The sequence below is a fragment of the Glycine soja genome, chromosome 5, assembly GCF_004193775.1.
Source record: "Glycine soja cultivar W05 chromosome 5, ASM419377v2, whole genome shotgun sequence".
NCBI lineage: Eukaryota > Viridiplantae > Streptophyta > Magnoliopsida > Fabales > Fabaceae > Glycine > Glycine soja.
The window spans coordinates 16,975,936-16,984,334 of record NC_041006.1 but is presented as its reverse complement, the minus strand read 5'-3'; the positions used below and the strand labels follow the sequence as shown (position 1 = coordinate 16,984,334).

The following is an 8,399-nucleotide window of genomic DNA, read 5'->3' as shown; positions in this document are numbered from 1 at the left end:
GCTAATATAAATATAGGATCCATCGAACAACTCTACACGACTTGCTCATACACTCAGCACACGGCAACAAGCCTGTGCCTTTCTCTCTCTTTCGCTCATACGAGCTCCATTACAACATATACTCGCTTTACTCTCTTTACACATATTCTTATTTGAGCGTCAGAGTCCTTTGTTTTGTAGGTCTCTGCTCCTGTCAAAGGCACCTCTCTAAGCTGACGTGTGAAATTAGGGACCCCACTCAACCATGTCCACCCTAACGTGTCATGGTTCTGAATTTTGGTAAAAACACTTCTGAAGCAACAAATTTTTCTTTCTCGATTCTCTATCCGGCATGAAAAGAATCAAATTGGAATAGGTTTCAGTTACTACCTTTGGCAAATGGCACAATTTGCAACAATTGTCCCTTTATAATTGTAATACAAAAGAGGCTTTTGAAAGTGACAGCATCCCAATTTCGGATAACCTACCAAATCTATTGGAATTGTGGATTGATTATTGCAAATATTTAGTGAAACTGCCTGCTGGATTCTATGATATTACTTCAATCAAAAGGCTTAGTATCACTAGGTGCATGCATTTTATTGCATTGTCTCATGGCATTGGAAACCTCAAGAACTTGGAAACACTGAGACTTAATTCCTGTGCTGCGTTTGAAGAGATACCTGCTTCAACTGGAAAGCTTCTTCAGCTGCGTTTTCTTGATATAACTGGCTGCGTAAGTCTTTACAGTTTACCAGTAGAAATTGGTGACTTGCTTAATCTGGAAAGGCTTCGCATGACTGGCTGCGCATGCAAAATGCTGCCTTCTCAGTTACGAAACTTGAAAATTTAAAGAAGGTAAGAAGTGACGAAGAGACTGCTACAATCTGGGAAGCTTTCAAGACTAGCCTTACTAATCTAAAAATTGAGGAGGCTAACCATCATAGCTTGTTCCTATTTTATGATAATATATGATATGATAATGTGTGTGTTGTCATTGTACTTGTATAATAAATTCAATATATATGCCATTTACAATATGTTCTTGCATTGTTTGTTTGCATTTTGTGGCTTTTTTAAACCTATAGCTGCAGGGGGTGTCTGCCGTAATTTGGAAAGAAGATTTCAGGTCTAGCTAGTCTGCCGAATCTAAAGTATAAGGAGGCTAACGATCATATCTTGTTCTTATTTTATGATATTATGAAATGTTGGTGTCATATTTTCTGTAATAAATTCAATGATTTGTCATTTACACTAGGCTAACGATCATATCTTGTTCTTATTTTATGATATTATGAAATGTTGGTGTCATATTTTCTGTAATAAATTCAATGATTTTCTGTAATAATTCCAGTGCCTTTTATTCTTGTTCTTTCAATACACAAACAAGCAGTATTCTACTCTATATCTGTTTGTATGGGAAATTCAATGATTTGGAACCAGTTTACTCATAAGGGAAATTCAATGATTTGGACCACTTATCAAATATTGTGAACAAAAAGTCTTTAGTTTCACTTCTTAGAGTTGTCATAATTCTCACTTAGTTATCCCTTCATAATATTTTGTATATCTCGAATATTATATTTTTATTGAATAATTAAAAATTGTCAATTTCCTCCTCTAAATTAAATATTGTTCTATCTTTAATATTTTTAAATTTCATTTACGAAATTTTTTTAATGCCCTATTAATTCATAAAATATAAAAAATTCTTCTGATATGTACCATTAAGGGCTTGTATATTAGCTTCCTAAAAGTCTGATGTACACTATAATTTCATTTGGATTAACTTTCAGACATTTTTCAATAGTAACATTTTATTATTAACTTCTAAGATAAGACATTCCAATTTTATTAAGTTTATAGGTGATTATGAATAGTTTAGTAAAAAAAGTAGTAAAACATTGGAATGTATAAAATAATTTTAACTTATATAAAAAGGTGTTTTTTTTTAATTTATTTTTTTTATCTTAGAAATACTTATTCAAGAGTTTATCTGATAAATTAAAACGTGCTGTCAATTTATATTTTTTGTGAAACTTGATAATTATTTGTGAAGTTAGATATTCACAAAATTATGTTTTGGTAATTTAATTCCGAAGAAATTATAATTGGAGGTTTAAATATATTTTTATTTTTTGTAATTTAGTTTTTTTTTTTGTTTTTTATCCATGTAATTTTGGTTTTAGTCCTTGTAAATTATGTTCGTTTTTTTTTTCGTCCTTAAAACATTTTAGATAGTATTTTAAATAGTGAAAAATATTATTTAAATCATATTAAGGACAAAAATAATAAATAAATATTATTTCCAAACACTAAAATAAAAAAATTACAAAAACAAAAAAAAATTAATTCCAATGATTAAAAAGGTATTTAATCCTAAATAAGATATTCAAAAAATTTATAAAATTTAACATCATAAAAATTATTAATTTTATGAAATTACCAAAAGAAATTTAACATTTTATGAATTAATATAGCATTTACAAATTATTAAAACTAATATATTAGTGACAGGAACTAATGGTGATGAAAAATTAATAAAAAATAAAAACCATCATAAAAATAAAATAAAAATTGGCAGGGAATGAAACAAAAATGTGCTAAAATGTAGGAAATTAAACATGTACCTATTTGATGAAAAATTAAGATTAAATGTGACTTTTATTCTTATGTTTTAGTATTTTTTATTTTGATACATTAAGTTTTGATAAAAACATTAAATATAAGTAAAATAATTAATTTTAAATAGTGACAGTTATAATAATTAATTATTTTAAAATTTAAAACATTAATGGAGTATTAACATTTTTCAGCGGAAAAAAAAAATAATTAAAATTAAACTTTCAAAAAATAAGAAACTAAAATGAAACTTTTAATACTCAATGTATCACAATAAAAATTTTGAAAACATAAATGACCAAAATAAATTTTTTAAAATTTAATGTATGAAAATGAAAAAAAAGTTAATAAAGGATGACTGATGTGTCATTATTTTCTCTTATTTCTTAATCCTTTTTGTCACCACACTACTAAAAAAACCTTTTTTTATGACGCGCTTTCTAAGACGGTTATACATAACCGCTTAGAATGTTACATGGTGGCAGTTTTATAATTAAAAAGAATAATTTTTTTTATGACACAGATTCTAAGACGGTTTCACGGAACCGCCTTAGAATGTCCTAGGGAACACAAACGACACCGGGTTTTTATTCAAAAACGTCGTTGCTTTTGTGTGGCATGTGCTTTAATTTCAAATCCATAGCTTCTTCGACTCTTCATTTTCTCCGTCCACTCTTTCCCTCTATTCTTTTTTTTCTCTTCCTAGCTTTTGGGTCTGGAGCTTGATCTCCACTCCATTTGTCGGAGCGGCCGAAAAGCATTCTGCATCGCCGCCGTTGGAACCTCTCTTCCTTTCATATGCGGCATCCTCGTCTTCATGGGAGTCGCCCTTTCTATCACCGTACTCCCTGTGCTTGCACGCACCCTAGCGGGGCTCAAGCTCCTCACCACGCGCATAGGAGAGGTCGCCATGGCCGCAGTGGCGTTCAACGACGTCACCGCGTGGATCCTACTCGCGGCATGAGCTTTGTTGCTTTCTGTGTTCTGGACCTTGTTGATTTTCTGTTATGTTTCGTTTTTAAAGCTGTGGACTTGTGGGTTGAGGCAGAGTTTAGACCCTGCTATTGATCCTTCGCGACAGGTACCAATGTCAAAGCTACTCTCTTTCTATCAAGATTGGTATTGTTTCTTGTTCCCCCATTTTGGATTTTAATTTTTTGTGCCGCCATTCCACCCCCTTTTCGGGTTACTTCTACCAAGATTGGCTTCTCTCTCAGCCAGCCATGCAGGTATTCCTCCCTCTACTCTCAGCCCCAAACGACTCTTCATGTTTTCTCTGCTCCCAAGCTTTAGCTTCACCATACATAAATTCTTTAGTTAATTCTTATTTTCTATTTATTTTCCTGCTTGATTGATGTACTAACCATGCCAATTTTCTACTTATATTATAAAATTGATTTTATTATCTAGAAGTTTCACCTTCTTACCAACCTGCGAACATCATTCCTACTTCTATTTGGATTCATTAAATTTCAATACTGCACGTGAATTCATCAAAAACCTTATGAATATTGTTTTCTGAAGTGGAGTCATTCAATTTTGTTGCAATACTTGGAACAATATACATTTCTTTGGGGATGTGTATTTGTACTAAAGGGTCTGAAACATATGAATATATGAGAAGGTAGTTTTGAAACTGAGTTTTTATAGCAACATTGGTTTTGAGCTTAGATGTGTAATGTGTTTTAGTTTATCACCTAATATATGGTTATTCTTTATCGATAACTTGTTTAGATTCATCATGTGATGGCTACATGTAAATTTTTGTTTCAGGATGTGAAGTCAATGGACAAAACCCAAGGATGAAGATAAGTGATTTATTGCCATATTGGTTCCACATAGCAGAAGGTGTTGTGTGTAATGATGTTGATATGCAATCATTATTTCTGTTGACGGGACCGAACGGTGGTGGGAAATCAAGTTTACTTAGGTCAATTTGTGCTGCTGCACTACTTGGGATATGTGGACTCATGGTTCCTGCAGAATCAGCCCTAATTCCTTATTTTGACTCCATCACGCTTCATATGAAGTCATATGATAGTCCAGTTGATAAGAAGAGTTCCTTTCAGGTTTGCTATTGGCTCATGCTTTTCTCTTATGTTCATCTATAGTAAGATATTATATAATGTTGATTACACCCTAACACATGGCACTAGAGATTGTTCAAAATTGGGGCTAAAGGAAAGAATGAGATCATCGAAAATAACTCAAACTCCATCAAGTACACGAGTGAGTAAGGTAATCTACTTGCTAGTTAAATGTTAAGTATGCAATAGCTAAAGCTTCTACCCAATGGAATTTAGGAATGAAACCTAGATTCAAGGAGGCCCATTCTATTACGGGCAAAAGGAAGCAAACAAAAATTGGGAACACAATCCCAGTATTGAGAAATTTGATTCATGTTGTTATTTTCCATCGCTTTTAGCACAATAATAGGAAGTTGTTATTTATCAAAAAAATGTTATATGAATGTTGCAAATTACTGGCTTAGTTTGCTTGTTATCATGATTTCATTCCTTTATTTTCTTGTCCCAGGTAAAATCTTGGCCTGCCAATTTGAATCTCTGCTCATCAACCAACTTTTTGGTCAAGGCTTCCAACTGAGCAATATAGCTAATGGTAAACATAGGAATTTTGGCACTTCCAACCTGTATACATAACTAGTCTATAGACATTGATATTATCTACCTCAATCGCGTATTTTTGCCTCTTTTAAATGGCTCAAAGACTTCAATCATCGATGTTAAGTTTAGGAAACAATGTCTGCAGCATTTTTGTTAGAATTAGTTGCTGCAGCTGCATTTTAATATTCTAAGAACATTTTAATTTAGTTTTAATATATTTTGTAATGGCTTTTTAATATATTTCTTTTTTATGTGAAACATATTATTGGAACGTGTGTATACTACAGAATCAGAAATCTTACGGATTGAAGAGGCAATTGCAATTCAAGGAAATAGTTCTTTTGAGGAGAGAGCAATTGTACTTTACAAGGTTAGTAGTATATATATATATATATATATATATATAAAGGTTATGTGGTTAGTTTGCTAGAATATTGCTGCTGCAAGTGGGGCCTGGACTTTTGATAATTTATCTCACCGATTTTTTTTGGTTACTCGTTATAAGAGATTGGCTTTCCTATTCAATATAAATATAAAATATAATACATCAAAAGATATATGAACGTCGAACAATGATGACATATGAGAGGAAAATTTTTTTATATGTGAGTGAGAGGTTTACATTTAAATCATATATTTAATTTAATATAAATGATTAAAATTTAATGTTATGTGATTTTTTTAAAAAAAAATATTTGACCTTTTAATATTAATATTAGATCTTACTCATTTATGTATGTTTAGAAGATTCAGATTTAACTCATCTTATTCTCATATTAAAAATATTACTTATAATGTCATTACAAGAGATCATATTATTATTATTATTATTATAACAATTTTTTTTACAGTCGACCAATTATTTATTGAATTTAACTCTATCTATGTTTAATATGTTTTTTAAATTAATTATGATAAAAAGTCAATAAATCTATTATATATGATCATTTGTGATAGTTATTATATGCTATGATATTTTATGTACTAATTATTAAAAAAAATATGCTATGATATTTTATGTAATAAGGAATAAATAATTGAACGTGTTAATGAAATGGAAAGAAAGTAAAAGTCGAGCCGAACTTTTGAGTTAGATAGGAGGGCCTGTTTTACTGGAAGTGACCTTTGCGTGCTCCATTCCTTTATTAATTGTTTCATTATCTTAATTTTCTTTTATTGGTTTTAAGATTTTTTCGGAAGAGTCAAAGACAGAGAGAGGTTAATCTAGTGATTGGTTACTACAATCTTGTATGAGTCAAAAGTGTTTTGTTGAATCCCTATTGGTTGGGACTAGCTAGCATTTAAGTTTGGGGAACTGCCATGTTGTCTAAAAAGAAACACTTCCCCTTTTTTTTCGAATGGAGTCTACAATTTGCTACATAGCTTCATTTTCACCCCTTTTTTTCTTTTGCCAAGTTTTTAATGAGTGGTAGAGAAGTTTAGCTAACTTAACTAAACCATCATCAAAGAATAAATTGATTAGAGCAGGAGGGGTTTAGAGAATAGAGATAACAAGTTAAAAATTAAAATAAATAAAAGGCAAAAGAATATTAATAAAAAGTGAAAATAAAAAAGCTAAAAGAATATAATAATTTATTTTATTGTAATTTGATGACCGTATCAAATCAACCCAATTAAATATTTTATTATATTTTATCTTGTTTGTAAAAATTCAAATATTACATAAACTAAATAATGAAAATAAAAATTTATTTGAATAAATAATTAATTAAAGTTCTTAAGGTATTGGTTCCAAGTGCCATTTTGGTTACTTACTAGAATCAATGTTCCAAGGTATTGGTTCCAAGTGCCAAGTGCCATTTTGGTTCCAAGATTAAGAATTCTTAAGAATTTCATATGACTTCCAGCTTTAGTGTTGTTTTGGTGATTGTCTGTGACTGAGATTAGTAGTCACACTTGTTCCCAAGATTACTCCTTAATCTGTATTTTTAACTGATGCAGGAAAGTAGAATACAAGTATTATCTTACAGAAGAGATGACAAGTGATAGGAACCACTCATCCATCAAAAACTCTAATAATGCCAACACTTTTTGGATGGAATACTGCGCACTCTTTTTGTTAGATGGAATAAAAGGTTGTCTAGCTACTTTCATTGAATTATCTTGCATGTATGAGTTCCTATATATTTACTGCTGATGGGTTTGCATCACAGCCTGATAGTTATTCTTTTAATATTTAGTTATTTTTTTATTGAGGGTGACTATATTCAATTGATCTGTGATTGAATGAGTGCAAATTTTTTTACAGTGTCAATGTATAACTTATTTTTCTTTTTTACTAATACAGTCATCAGCAACCGTCGTAGAAAAGTTTCCCCTTTTTACGTCGTCTTGTACAACGACGGTTAATAACCGATGTAAAATGCGTATTTCAACCGATGTAGAAAGTCATTTTTGTAGTAGTGTCATTTTAATTACTGATTAGCCTGAATTGTCAAATTAATTATGCAGTTTTATCATTTGGGCCTACTTGACTAATTTTGTGTTTTTAATTTAATTTTAGGAGAATGATAAGCAATTGAGTTTGAATCCAGAATTGAGCTTGGACTAGAAGATAGCAGATAATTTTATTTTATCAAATCTTATCTTATCCAAATTTTATTTCATCTAAATTTTATTTCATCCAATCTTATCTTATCTTATCCAGATTTTATTTCATCTAATTTTATTTCATCCAATCTTATCTTATCTTGTCCAGATTTTATTTTATTTATGGGTTTGGATTTAAAACATATTTGTAAGCTTTAGGGTTGAGGACCTATATAACAACACCAAGGTTTTAGTTTAGAGAGTTTTTTTTGGAGAGGAGAATAATTCTAGGATTTTAGAATTCCAGTTTTTACTGTTCATGCGCACTGTTCACGTAGAATAAAATTCGTTTTCTGCAATTTGGTTTCTGCTTCAATCTACAATTTCATTTTCGACTGATTAATGGAAGACTAAGTCTCCAACATTGTTTTCTCTTGAGGATCAAACACAGCTCTCTTTGAGGTTTTGTTATTATTGTTGAATTCTGATTAGTTTTTCCTCTTCACCAATTACTCTGTATTTGTTGCTATTAATCCATGCATGCTTAGTGCTTGATTAATTGTCTCTGCGCTTAATTTACGTTCATGCTTAATGATCAGTTTCGTTCATGATTAATTGGTGTAT

General features: G+C 30.6%; 1 long non-coding RNA gene across 1 annotated transcript; it reads left to right on the top strand.

Moving 5' to 3' along the window:
- Window positions 1–3,256: 3,256 nt before the first annotated feature.
- Window positions 3,257–7,450, top strand: LOC114411478. Its single transcript, XR_003666462.1, has 6 exons — window positions 3,257–3,682; window positions 3,802–3,830; window positions 4,375–4,839; window positions 5,137–5,220; window positions 5,513–5,595; window positions 7,188–7,450. It is a non-coding gene; the product is annotated as an uncharacterized LOC114411478 (long non-coding RNA).
- Window positions 7,451–8,399: the final 949 nt, after the last annotated feature.